Genomic DNA, 14,246 nt, shown 5'->3' with positions numbered 1-14,246 from the left:
AAATGTCTCTTAAGGTAACCTGGGATCACAAGGAAGATGAGTGTTCCACTTAGGATTGCAGGCATATTTAAGCCAATGAATAATGCTCATGGTGCTGGTTTGCAGTTCCCTCTACTCAGCATTCCCGGCTACACTGTGATGGAAATAGAGGTTAATCCAAGTATATCAGGTTATGCTTCTCAACCAGGAGTGAGGAGATTTACCTGAATCAGAACACCTGCATAGCTTAAATACAATACCAATTAACAGTTTTTTCAAACACGACCTGAATATTATAAAGGGATTCATGGCATGTATATATGTCAAGAACAAGTATTACTGGGTTGGATTCTGCTTTTGAGAGCTACTAGAAGTTTTTAAACCCCACTTCCCCTACCCAGGGACTACATATGCAGAGCTGTTGTTTGGAAGACTTTCATTACATTTTTATTCATCTTTATGGCATTGCCACGTTCTGGGTCTGGTGCAATCTGGGAATTTCATAAACCATATCTGTCAAAAAGAAGATAAAGAAGGGAAAAGGGTAAGGTTGGAGAAGAAAGACAATAGTTATGCAGCACTTCTTTGATTGCAGATCACAGAGTCCGTTATTAGCCTGTAGTGAGTACTTGGATGAAACAAAATGACATGCCTGATTTTGTCCAAGATGTGATTGTCCTACTATCTGCACTCACATGATATTTTATTTTATAAAGAACTCAGACATAAAGTGAAACATTTTGATATGTTTACAAATAAAAATTTCACTGGAGGTCTTTTCTGTAAATTGAAATCATTCTGCATCTTTGCCCGCACCCCCCCAAAAAAAACTTTTATAATACCCTTGTTTTTTTTTTACTTTTACTTATGATCTTACATGAAAAATGCATTCCTACTAGCCAGGGGAATTATCCTTTGCTATAGACAATATAAAGGAAGGGATCCAAATTTAAAGCAAATCAGAAACAATGTATTATTTTATATATTTTGTCAAATTAACTTTGTTTATCACCCAAGAGCTGACAGAGCAATCGCCTGACCTTGGTCTTGAAAATGGTTTTGTTCAGCACGTTCTGTACAAAACAACTAATCAGTTCTGCCTCACAGCCTACCAGCCTTTTATACTGTTTCCTATGACTCATGGTGACCACATAGTCTGTTTCATCATTTGAACATAATAAGCCCAAGGTCAGTGTGGCATGGGTTATTGCTGAGCAAAGCCAAGTCCTGCAAAATGCCTTCAGTAGGTTGGGATCCCAACCGATCACATACTACGGTTAAGAATATGAGGCTATGTCTACAGTAGGTCCTTTGACTGTCCCATTCACTGTTTATTCCAAGACAAATTTCCCTGCTACAGTACAGAATTGCTCAGTCACTCTCATTGCTGACATGTAACATTCCTTGTTAATCTTATTTTTACTCTAGAAATACAATGAAATATTTGCTTAACTGAACATTTCTTTCAAAAAATATCTATCTGTATAAACATATGCACACACATACATATGTACACATTTTCCTTCATACATACAGATGATCTTACAAAAACTGGCCAAAGAATAACCTCAGTCCTTTATAAAGTCTTATAATTGCTAAACAAAAACTAAAGAAAAAACTCCAATAAACCTGTTTTATTGGTAAAATAAGGTGAGCTGTTTCATCCTTGCAGTAAATACAGCTTTATCAGGCAATCACGTCTTTAACTTCAGCAGTTGAAACACAGTTTGAAAACATATGACACATAAAAAGATCCAAACCAATGTCTAGACATATATAAACAAATTCTTAAAGTGTATGTCATAAATAAAATGCTTCTTAAAGTAGCTAAAATATCCTGCTACATTTTAAATGGCACCTGTACACATGTATGCTAACATAAGTTCCTTCTTAGAAAACACAAATAAACTACTTGAATATCAGGACTGGAATAAATAAAATTAAATAAATTAAAAATGAAATAAAAGTCACTTGTGTCTTTTAACAGTGATTTGATGATTATAGCTCCATTCAGTCCAGGGGCAGGAGTTGTGTGACTGATAGAAGTTGCCAGAATACTTCTCTGTTGTCCAATTTTAAATCAATGTTCCTCCACTTCCAGTCATTTACTGTTTTCTATAAACAATACTGAAGGAAATATAACTACTGAAATGTTGAAATAAGGTACTGTATTCCATTTTGCATTTTTTTCCACTACCTCAAAGGCAATACACAACAATGTACTGAACTAAGTGTAAAAAGATACACATTATACCCAGCAGGAAATATAGCAAATCTACTGGATGAGGAATGTAGCTCCAATTTTACCCACCTCTCCCCCTCCCAGACACCTTTCAGAAAATGCCTTCAACAATAGCTCCCACAGCTATCGCTAGGGACCAGGACCTCAATGGACTCTCCAAGGCCAGAAACAGTGCATTGATGCATCCTGATAAGATCCCAGGGTGCCTTTCTAATAACAGTAAACATGACCTATCAGGGGCACTAGAATCACTGTTTAAATGTAGCCTCCAGACAGGCATAGGATCAAGCAAATAAGGGAATACAACTGTAATCTCTCTGCACAAGGGGAAGCCATCTATAGACCTAGATAGCTACAGACCCATAAGTCTGACTAGTCTCATATGCAAAGCCATGAAAAAAACTATCATGGAAATGATAAACAATGACATAAGAAACACAGTCTGGTTTTGTCAAGGACAGTTCATGTCTACACAATCTGGTGTACTTCTTCAAGAAAGTCACCAAAGCAATGGACTAGCACAAAACAGTGCATTCTAATGTGACCTGGCAAAGCATTCAACACAGTACTCCACTCAGGCATTGTAGACTCAAGAAATTAGGTATAAACCCATATGTCACCCATTGGATAGCCAGCTGTCTCAAAGCCAGGTAAGTTAGGATAGGGGAGTCTACCTCTACCAACATGGACATTATTGTGCAGATAAAGGACCTACTTTAAAAGTTGTAGGGACATGTCTTCTACTGTAATAATCTGGGTACATTGAAGCCTTGCTGTACCATCTCCACATATAATGTGGTTCTGCATGTGCATGATCAGTCATGTAACCAGCAGAAATTCTGGACATTTATGCACCATGCATCCTACTAGGTATTTTAGTATGCAGTTTTCCCATTTACAGTCAATGCACCATACTATGTAGTATCAGCCATGTGTGTATTTAAGGAATGCTATACATTTTACTTACAAGGGAACATGCAACAGTGAGATTTCTTTTGCACATTTTGGGGTTACTTTCATGCATACAGTATGCACACTGTGCATTTCCATATTTGTCTTACAGCATTTTACTAACATTTATTAGTAAGTAGTGTGGACCCCTGTTTCTGAATTTCAGCTGTAGAAAACAGTTTATCAGTTTAATAAGTATACTACCCAGAATGATTATTTAATTTATTGATGCTTGTTTGTTTCCTAGGTAAGAAGACTGATCCATACAGACCCCTTTTGGTCACAACCTGGGTATGTAAGACGTGCAATGCATTACAAGAGGGCAGGAGCCCTTACTAAGACCCATGAGACATGGCTACTAAAACTAACTTATCACATTCAAGGATTGCTGCTTTGATCCAGAAAAGTAGTCTGCCCCTTCTGTGATAAATTCTGTGATTTTATATATAGTGAAGCTGTACAGGGAGGATTGCATCTAGGTGTATGTCAGAACAGGGAAGTACAGAATAGCCCCATTATAAAACAAAATACGTACTTATTAAGGAACATTTAAAGTATAGTCCACCATGAATTGATGTATTTTGACCTAGTATCTGCAGATACCTGAAAGCAAGGTATGAAGTAGAAGCTTTATTCTAATTGTGGTTGCAGCATGCCTTTAACAAAAGCTACTCTTACTTTAGGGAAGAGAAACACTGAGGGAACAGCACAAAAAACTACTTCAAAGCTGTGCTGGAAATGTGGTGGTGAATCGCCATAAAAGGGACAAGGTTCAGCTTGTGGAAAGATGTGAGTGTGGGTGAAGTGTAAGAGATATAAATATTTTCTTTGTGCATGCAAAACAAAAGTGACAAATGATACACATCAATGCATTCAAAACAGTTATGAGATACCAAAAACGAACACAACGGTGAGTCAGAACAGTAATGCATATATTGTCAGCTCTGTAGCACAGCTGGATAAAGCTTGGAATGTGATCCAAATGACCAAGTACTTACTCCGACCCCGGGTGCTGGAGACAAGAGAGGGTAGGATTAAGCAACTGATGCTGTCTGACTCACAGGGAGGTCAGGTTTGAGGCTGTGCGCCAACATCTACTCAAGAGACAGGTATATAGCATGCAGAATATGGGCTAGGGATGTGAGCTTGGCTCTAGGCCAGGCAACAGACCAAGAAGTACACCATATCAACAATTTACCAAGCTAATTATACCAGCTCTGTCAATTAATTAAAGGTCAATTTTATGTTCTCATATGGAATTTTCTTTTCTTGTATGTGTACAAACATGCTGATGAGATAGCCTTCCTAGAAATAACTCTCTTGCCAGTTGAATCTGCCTAAATTATTATTGTGATTTTTCGCATATATAAAAAGTATAGTCTATATCTGCAGTACACCAAGGTGCATGCTGATAATTTCTAACGCTGTCCATATATAGGGATTTTGATATGTCAGTCTGAATACTGGCAATAAGGTATGATGTTGTCAATTTTCATTCATTTCTCAACATATGGGTTTGGATCCAATCCTCGGATTCAACTTGGCTGTTACACTAACTTGAGGCCTCCAAAAACGCTCAAGCTCCTTCCCTACCCATAATGCACCAGTCCCTAACATCCCTCAGATCTTGTTTGCCACTTTCGTGTCTAGACATGGTCACCTTTAGCTCTCGAGTTATAATGGGAGATAATTTTTTTCTAATATTTTCCTTTTCAAAACAGTTTATTTGTTAGATATATACCTTTTTCTTCATTTCTGTATTACTAAACTCCTTTTGTATGCTCGTTAGTGTAAATTTCTACCTAACATTGTTGGAAGGCCTAGTTTTCCTTCCCAACCCTTGTACACTGTGTGTATTTCTAACTTTACCATTGTTGGTTTAATTATTTTCTCCTGTCTATTACACCTTGTGTAATTTCTTCAGTTCCATTGGTGGTACATTTCCTGTATGTCCTTTCTTAGTATTTAAAAAAAAAAAAAAGCAGGTGACTGGAGTCCAGTGTTGGATCTCAACGTATTGAACAAGTCAGTTCAACATACAGAGTTCTGGATTGTCACAGTTCAGTCTATTCTGCGCTTTCTTGGCAAGGATGACTGGATGTTCTTGATAGACCTTCAGGATACATACTATTACATAAAAATGAACAGATGATCCAGAAGGTACTTAGAGCTGGGAGCCAATCACTACCAGGTCAGACTACTGGCATTTGGCCTCACCACAGCCCCCAAGATGTTCAGCAAATGCATAGCAGTACTAGCAGCTCACTTGAGACTGCAAGGATTCTGAGTGTTTCCCTATTTAGATGACTAGCTCATTACTGCCACGACCAGGCATCAACTGATAGAAGCATGCAGTCAGATGCTACAGACTTGTTTGCATCTCAGAATGACCATAAATTACAACAAGTCTCACTTACAACCAACTCATACATTAGAATTCATAGAGGCAGTATTCAACAATATCTCTGGTAGCTTCTCTTCCTTTTTCAAGAGTACAAATGATAAGGATGCAGGTCAGGAAAATAAATTGCAGTACCAGAATTTCAGCACACTTGATTCTGCAAGCCGTGGGGTTAATGTCATTGGCAATAATTTTAGTTCCTTTAGCAAGATTCCACATGAAAATTCTCCAGTGGATACTAACAACAGATTGGTCACTGCTTTCTCAATCCATGCCAGTGAAGATAAGAATAACTCAAGTATGGAAAAGATACCTTTGCTGGTGGATGCAGTCATAACAGGTATTACAGGGTCATCCTTTCATCCTCCCACAACCCAAGGCCATAGTGACCATGGACACTTCCCAGATTGAGGGTGGCATTTCCTGGAGAAAACAGTCCAAGAGGCTTGGTCCCCCAAGGAGTCCAACTTGCATATCAGTATTCTGAAGATGGGAGCATTGCTTTAGGCATTGCAGGTATTCCAAGACTATCTCCCTCTTGGAACAATTGTAATACAGACAGACAACATATCAGTAGTTTGGTACATCAACAAACAAGGGGGAATCAAATCATATTCCCAGTGTCAAAAAGTCCTCAGAATGTTGCAATGGGTGATATCTTCCAACTTTCTAGTAGCAACGCATATTCCGAGGCAAACTGAGCAGGTCCATCCTACTGCCTTACAAGTGGTCTCTCAACAACAAAGTGATGGATATGATTTTCAGTCAGTGGGGCCAGCCTTGCTGCAATCTTTTTGCCTCTTCCCGAAATAAAATGTGCAGCAGCTTTTTTGCACTTATCCCCCACTGAGGGAATCAACAAGGGATGCTCTACTCCATGACTGGCTCAACGGTCTTCAGTATAATTACCCTCTGACTCTCCTAATTCCCAGATTCCTGTAAGTAGCCCAGTTGAAGAGCAAACATCCTCATTGCACCTTACTGGCCTCAACAAATTTGATTTCCCACCTTGGATTCTGGATCCTACTCCAGACTTCTGTCCCACCTGACACATGTGGTTCACCCAGATATCTCAAACCTTAAACTGACAGCATGGTTTCTCTAATTTCTTTAACAGCCAGACAACCATTGCTCTCTACCCCTGTCCATTCCATACTTTTATCTTTCCATAAAACTTCTACTAGGAAACTCTACAGGAGTAAATTGAAAAAGGTTTGCTTGTTTGTCAGAGCAAAATCAAACTGACCCCTTCTCAGCTCCAGCTCAATCGGTTTTGGGATTTTTGGTAAGTGTGTTTAATGGAGGTGCTAGTTCATCAGTTATAAAAGTCCAGCTGCCAGCAATCTCTAACTTTCATGTTGGATTTCAAAATTCTTCACTGGCTTCTTCTAAGCTGTGCAAAGCCTTTTTGAGAGGCACTTTCCTGCTAAGACTCCCTTATAATGATCCCATTCTACCATGGGATTTAAATTTGGTACTGCAAGCCTTAATTCATTCTCCCTTTGAACTGGCAACTAAATGTGATCTTAAATTCCTGACCTGGAAAACTGCCTTTGTAGCTGCAATTACATATGCTAGAAGAATTTCAGAACTTCAGGCATTATCTTCTAAGCCTCCAAATTTACTTTTTCATAAAGATAGGGTCACATTACGTACCAGTGCTTCCTTCCTTCCTAAGGTGGTGTCAAAATCTAACATCAACCAATCCATTAACTTGCCGGTATTCTTTCCAAAGTTTGTAAATAAATGGGAACATATGCTGCCCTTATTGGATGTCCATAGACACTTGCATTTCTACCTACACAGAACAAAAGAAATCAGAAAGACAGATTAGCTATTTATTTCCTTTGCACATACTAAATTGGGTGAATCAGTTACAAAGGTAACTCTACCTAGATGGTTGACAGATTGCATTTCATTTATCTGTAACAAGCTGAATCTCCCCTTACCAAAACCTTTAAAGGTACATTCAACCAGATCTATGGCAACTCCTTGTTGTATTCCAGTCTAGAGCTTCCATGGACGATATATGTGTGGCTGCAGCTTGGTCAAATCCTCATACATTTATCACTCATTACAAAGTAGATCTGGTCTCCAATGGAAGAGTAGCCTTTGGATCAACCACACTTGAATATCCTCCCATACAGACAACCCAGGAATTTAGGTAGCTGGTGACTCTGTCCCATATATTGAGGAATGAATGAAAATTGACAACATCAGATAAAGAAGTTATGTACTCACCATAATGTTCCATCTGTATTGCCCATTTTCATTCTTCCTCAACTCTTCACCCACCAACCTCATCCCTTTTGAATGAGTGACTTCTGGAAGAGCAAGAGGTGGCAAGGACATAACTGTACTTTGTGCTGAGCTCCAGATATGGCATATTATAATAGTATTCTTATCATGCAACAAACAAAATCTGAGGGATGTTAGGGTTTGATGCATTATGGATAGGGAAGGAGTTTGAGAGTTTTTGAAGGCCAGAAGCTAGTGTAATGGCCGAGTCAGATCCGAGGATCAGATCTGAAGTCATATGTTGAGTAAAAATGAAAATGGACAACACAGATGGAACTTTATGCTGAGTACATAACTTTTTTTCTGTCAGTCATACCTCTCGGTTGTCTGAATCTGACAGAATATCCAGATTTTTGCCACATATTTTTTGTCTGTTTCTTATAAAATTTATGATTTTCTTGCAAATCATTGAGGGTTGAAGTCACTAAATAATGATAAGACATTTAAGTTTCAGATGTCAGAACCTTCAGAAAATGATGCTAATGTAGAGTAATATTTAAAATCTGTCCCTAATTTTGGGCCTCTGTCCCCTCATTACTTTTGGATATGTCCAGACTTCTTGCACTAAAAGGTTGTGAGGTATGGTGCCACTTTCTGGTTCCAAGCACATTAGGTCATATTATAGAGGGAATAATCACTGTAATAAGGATTGTTGTTGTGTGCCAGTAGTTATTTATTGTGACAGTTATTTGCTTTGTGGTATACCAACTTTGAATGAAATGCAGTGTAGGTAACTAGCAATCTTTTCCAAATGCCATTACCAAAATTATTGATTTTACTTCTGTTACACTAGACAATCATGTTTCATAGTATGAAAGCCCTTGGTTAGCTCTGTAAAACAGCCTCTTAAAAGGCCATCACCCAGGAATTTGTATACTGAATCTGTAAACAAACAGAGTGATGTTAATGCTTTTTTGCCCTTTCTAAAAATGGTGGTGCTTCTCAGCTAGAATATCATTTGTATCTATGTAAGGTTATACATTTTGTGTACTCACCTTTTTGACAACCTTAGCTAGTGCTGGAACAGTGAGTTACTGTCTCCAATTTTCAGGAAGTGAACGTAATTTACTTTTGATGAATGTGGTGAGTATGAATTGCTTCTATTCCCTGGAGAAAACTCATTGAGTTAGATACAGAAAGGTTAAAATGTGTGTTAGTAGGACAAGGCAGTCTACTCCTATTCTGAGGTATTTCAAATGCAATTCATTATAAAAACAGAACTCATCATATTGTTGTTTAAACAGTAGTCTAGGATTTCATTTAGTCTTAACAGCTTCATATTAACACTTTTTAAGTTTTGGCTTAACAGAAACACTCACCAGGCCAACGATAATGTGAGTGTATTTAATCAAATCTGACATTTTGATTTCAGCATGAGTTCTTTTCATTCAGAGCATTTACTAATTAGACTGATTACATTTTATGTGTTTTCATATAAATACAATGGTTTTGAGAAAATGTTATGCTGAAGAAGTTTCATCAGGTACAAATGTTTGTTGATTTTTTTAAATTCAGAGTACTTAAGAATAAATGTTTCCTTTATACATCATTTTAATGGTTACCATATTGTTATTTGTTTTAATGCCTAACACACATCTTGTAAAATGTTATTTTGTGTGACAAAATTATTCATGATAAGATTTTGCACACTTTGAGGCTATCAGCAAGCATGCTGTAACTAGAAATTTCACAACAAAGGAAAATAGAGGAACATGAGGGGGTGGAAAGATGTATAACTTCACAGCTAGTATCAGCTGATTCTTTCATTTACCGGCAGATGTACAAAGATCAAAACAAAGTCTTCTGACACCAAAGATGTATGTTCCAGCATTGTATTCCTGTGAAACTGTAATCCTGGAATGGCCCTCTGGGCTAGAACATGCATTCACCTGTCCAATGCTGCTTCCGAAATAAAATAGTTTGTTAGGTCTGTCTTTGTTTTGCAGATTCCTAGTTTGTTTTCTGAAGATGTAATATGATATACTCAGTAACAGCACTGAGCTTTCACACAGGTTGGATTTGTTTATTTGGAATGTGTAATAGATAATGTACCAGATAAAAGCATTTCATGAGGCACAGTGACCTGAACTGGCACATCCTTGTGACATGCACAGTAATATGTCACGCACACAAGACTTTGTTTTTTTTTTTGTGTGTGTGTGTGTTTTTTTTCTTATACAGTTGAACATTCATTTCACTTTGTCTGATTTTCAAAAACAGTGTAGTAACAAAATCTAAGTGCAATCAAAATAAATGAGTAAATATATATTTGTGAAATTTAAAAGTGGCAGGTATGTTAATATGTAAAATTTAAATTTGCGTTTATAAAAGTCTCTGATACTTAGAAAGTGTCACTGCACAAATTGTTGGAGAGCTGATTAGAGATGTAACAGACTAGGGATAGCACCTACAGGGTGAGCATTGGCCAGCATAAAAAAAAAACAGAGGCGCAATACTAAATGGATGAGATACATTATGTTACCACTTGGCAGAAGCAGAGCGATTGCAACCTTCAAAAAAGGGCACCAGAGCGAAGGCAGGCATGTGTACCTGGGTCAGTATATGCCCCAGTGCAATGCACAAACTTTTAGCTGAAACTAGCTGCTGCCCACCAAAAAAAGGGTGATACAGTGGTGCACAGCGGTCAATGGAATGTGGTGTGAATAGCAAAATATCAACCCTGTTTACCGTATAAATTAGGTAGGAAGACAGTACAATAGGAAATGAGAGATCAAAAAGCAGAGGTAAACACACAAAAGTTACATAAGACATGAATGTTGAGGGGAGGCAGGGTAATTTGTTTTCTGGGAGGTTAGAGCTCCTTTTGTGATTTCCACAAAAGAAGGATAGGTGGAAAATGTACTGAGAGATGGCTGTTGGCCGGATGTAAGGAATAAGGCAGATAGCAAGAACAGAAATACAAACATGGAACATACACAAACAGTCAGGAGAGGTATGGTGTACCCATACAAAATGGGAACAACAGGGGATGGACACATACTTACAGAGGGTGGACAACTGTTGTGAGAGAAGTTTGACCAGCAAACAATGGACGGGAAATAACAAATAAGCAAGGGGACACACTGGGAAGGGGATATAGTGTGCTCCTGGCATTCCTGGCTGCCAGACTGCACCAGAGTGCAACAATCCAAGGAATCACCCACTAGGGTTGTTTTCTCCACTTTAAGCCTAATGAGTGGGGTCTATCAGTCTTATTACTCCACTAGTTCCAGCAAAAAATGCTCCCATGTTGCCAAGATGGTCATTTAGTTGCCAGTACATGGTAGGAGTGTCCAGTCTTCACAAATGATGCCAAGATATCAGAGGATGCCACTGTAGTCCACCTTCAGAAGTGGAACAGGCACACACCCCCAGGAGGTAAACGCAGAGGGAAGCTGTGACCTTTCCAGGTCAGCTTCATTGGGTGAAGGAGCCATCATTCCTCTCTTGAGAGGTAACCCTGGTTGGTTCTGGTAACCCAGTGGTAAATGTAGCTGACAGAGACCAAGGTGAGTGCAGCCTCACCTCTTCCTCCTCCTCCTACTCCACAACTGGACCCACAGAAGGACAACACAGCCTGCTCTTTTTGTCCCACAAATGGACCTGCAAAAGCACAATACAATGGGAAGAAGTTATCACACACACATATGATACAAAAGCAATTGCATTTGTACAGTGGACTGGCACAGAACACAAACGAACCCTGCTACCTGAAGAGGCAATCCTGCCTTCTTCTGCACACAGCCATGTTAAACCGATGTTTCTCTGCAGCTGCAAAATGAAGAATGTATGGTTATGTATCCCTATATAGCAATGCACATAGCACAAGACAATAGCAGAACACCAAAAAGCCTACAGCACAACTTTGGCTCACTCTTCTGAACCTCTTCCTTCCATTGTCAGAGATGTCAGGGTGACACAAACTTGGGTTATTATAAAGACAATGACACTGTTCCACAGTACAGGTGATGCTAGTGGCATCACTCAACAACCTTGCGTAGTTCATGCCAGGCATCCACTTTATTCAAACAACCATCATAGTGCCTGGAAGGCACTCCATAAAGTCCTTATGCAGAAAACACCCTGTTCTCCCTGGTACACTGTGCATGAGCCTTGCGTTTGCCACTTACTGGTCACAAAGTAGATCCACTTGAGGAGCACTATGCTAGACCCTTGTATACAGACACACATTTATGAATAATGTGTCACAAAATGTAGCACTTCACTGCATTGCTATATGCATATACATATCACATAAATTAGCAAACAGTTCACCTGTTTTTTGCTAGACAAGAAGTGCACACTTGTGCCAAACATGAAGTGCATTGCACACAGGCAGCAATTCAGAGACATCTGGCTACATTAGCAGAACCATCTAGCTAACTACCTGCTGTAAAGCTCATCCACCATTTTATGCAATACCACTTACAGTAGTATGATTCATTTATAGAAGAATTTGAGCACAGCTGTGCATGTGTGGAGCATTACAGTGTTAAGGAAAGGATTTAATGGACAGACATATCAAGATCAATGAAAGAAATAGACCACAGAAAGTCAATAAAATCCATAAAGTTAGAAGTTTAATAAAACAAATGAACACAATACTTAGTACTGTCCGTAGAAATTCATGTGATATAACAGAAGTAAACAGGATATATTACTGTGCAGCTAAATTAATAACAGATAAAGTCTTATGAAAAAAAACAGGGTAGTAAGGGAAAGGAAGGGGATAAATCAAATGTCATCATGGAATCAGAAATAAAAAACACTTTAACCCAATATGTTTATCTCTGCCCTAAAAAGTTGCAACTGGGAACCTCTCCGACACCTGACCCTGAATGACACTGTCCTTTCCTTCAACTCCACCTTCCTAGACATACTTAACTACCATGCTCCAGCAAGAAACATTAGATTGAAATCAAACTATGCATCCTAGCTAAGTACATAAACCAAATCCTTGCTTAAAGCCAGAGATAAAGCCTGGGAACATTTTCTGAAAAGTAAATCCCACATAACCAGACAAACTTTGCTAGAAATTCAAAATAAAGTTAAGAGACTAATAAAATTAGCAAAAGCAACTATTACCAGAATATCCAAAATAAATATCTAAGTAATTCACAGAAATTTTGGGCTGCAGTCAAAAACATATTACAACCAGGTAAATCAACCACTCCCACTCCAACAACAGACATTAAGTCTGAGAACTTAGTTACACAATTTAACAATTTCTTTACAGAAACCATTCCAGCTCTCACAAATTCCCAACCCAACTACAACCATTCCCCTCCCACCTTAAACCATATTGACACTCACTTACAAAATAGCATCAACCAGTTCACATTACAGCCAGTCTCCATTAATGCCATCACAAAATTACTAAAGAAATTAAAACCAACTACTTTAGCTGCAGACAGTCTCCCTGCTGAATTCTTGCAAATTGCAGCAGATGCAATTGCATACCCTGTAGCCATCCTCATAAACATATCATTATCTGAAAAACAAGTCCCTGATATCTGGAAAATCTCCTATATACTACCATTGCCCAAAGGAGAGAGCTCTACCAAACTAACAAACTCTATTGCCCAATTGCCATCCCCACTATCCAAAATTCTGGAAAGGTTTGTACATACCCAACTTATGGACTACCTCCTCACAAACAGACTCCTATCAAATACTCAACATGGTTTTTGTCCCTTTTACAGCACCACCACAGCTTTAACTTCCTTTACAAACACTGTTAATCAGTATAGAAATAATGGCAAATTTGTATCAGCCATATTTCTGGACTTGTCCAAAGCATTTGACATGGTCAACCACAGCAAACTCATCAAAGTTCTCTCCACCCTAAACCTTAGCAACTTCACTGTTACCTGGTTCCAAAGTTACCTAGGGGAACATCAGCAAGTCATCTGATGGCAACAATATCTCTCACCCCTTCTCCCAGTCACCTTAGGGGTCCCACAAGGATCCATCCTTGGTACCCTTCTATTCCCGCTCTTTACCAATCAGCTTCATACTGCCACACTCCATACCTCAGTTGTCCAGTATGCTGATAACTCTACTCTGATATGCTCAGCCTCTTCCCTCAAGGACCTCCATTCCATTACCCAAGACTCTTTTCTTTCTGTTGAAACTTGGTTGACCAGCTCCAAACTCATTCTTAATCCTAACAAAACTACTCTTCTTTAGCCTGACCAGAACTACCTCCCCACCACCAACCGTCAGCATCTTCTCAAAAAATCAAACTATTATTACCTCTACAAACCAAACCAAATTGCTAGGTGTATTAATCAACATCCACCTGAAATTTGACATTTATATGTCTCAAATCATTAAAAACGTCAACAAGAAACTTGGTGTCCTTTATAGAAACAA

The sequence above is a fragment of the Protopterus annectens genome, chromosome 8.part0, assembly GCF_019279795.1.
Source record: "Protopterus annectens isolate FY-2018-M chromosome 8.part0, PAN1.0, whole genome shotgun sequence".
Classification (NCBI taxonomy): domain Eukaryota; kingdom Metazoa; phylum Chordata; order Ceratodontiformes; family Protopteridae; genus Protopterus; species Protopterus annectens.
Note: the sequence above shows the minus strand (reverse complement) of the source record.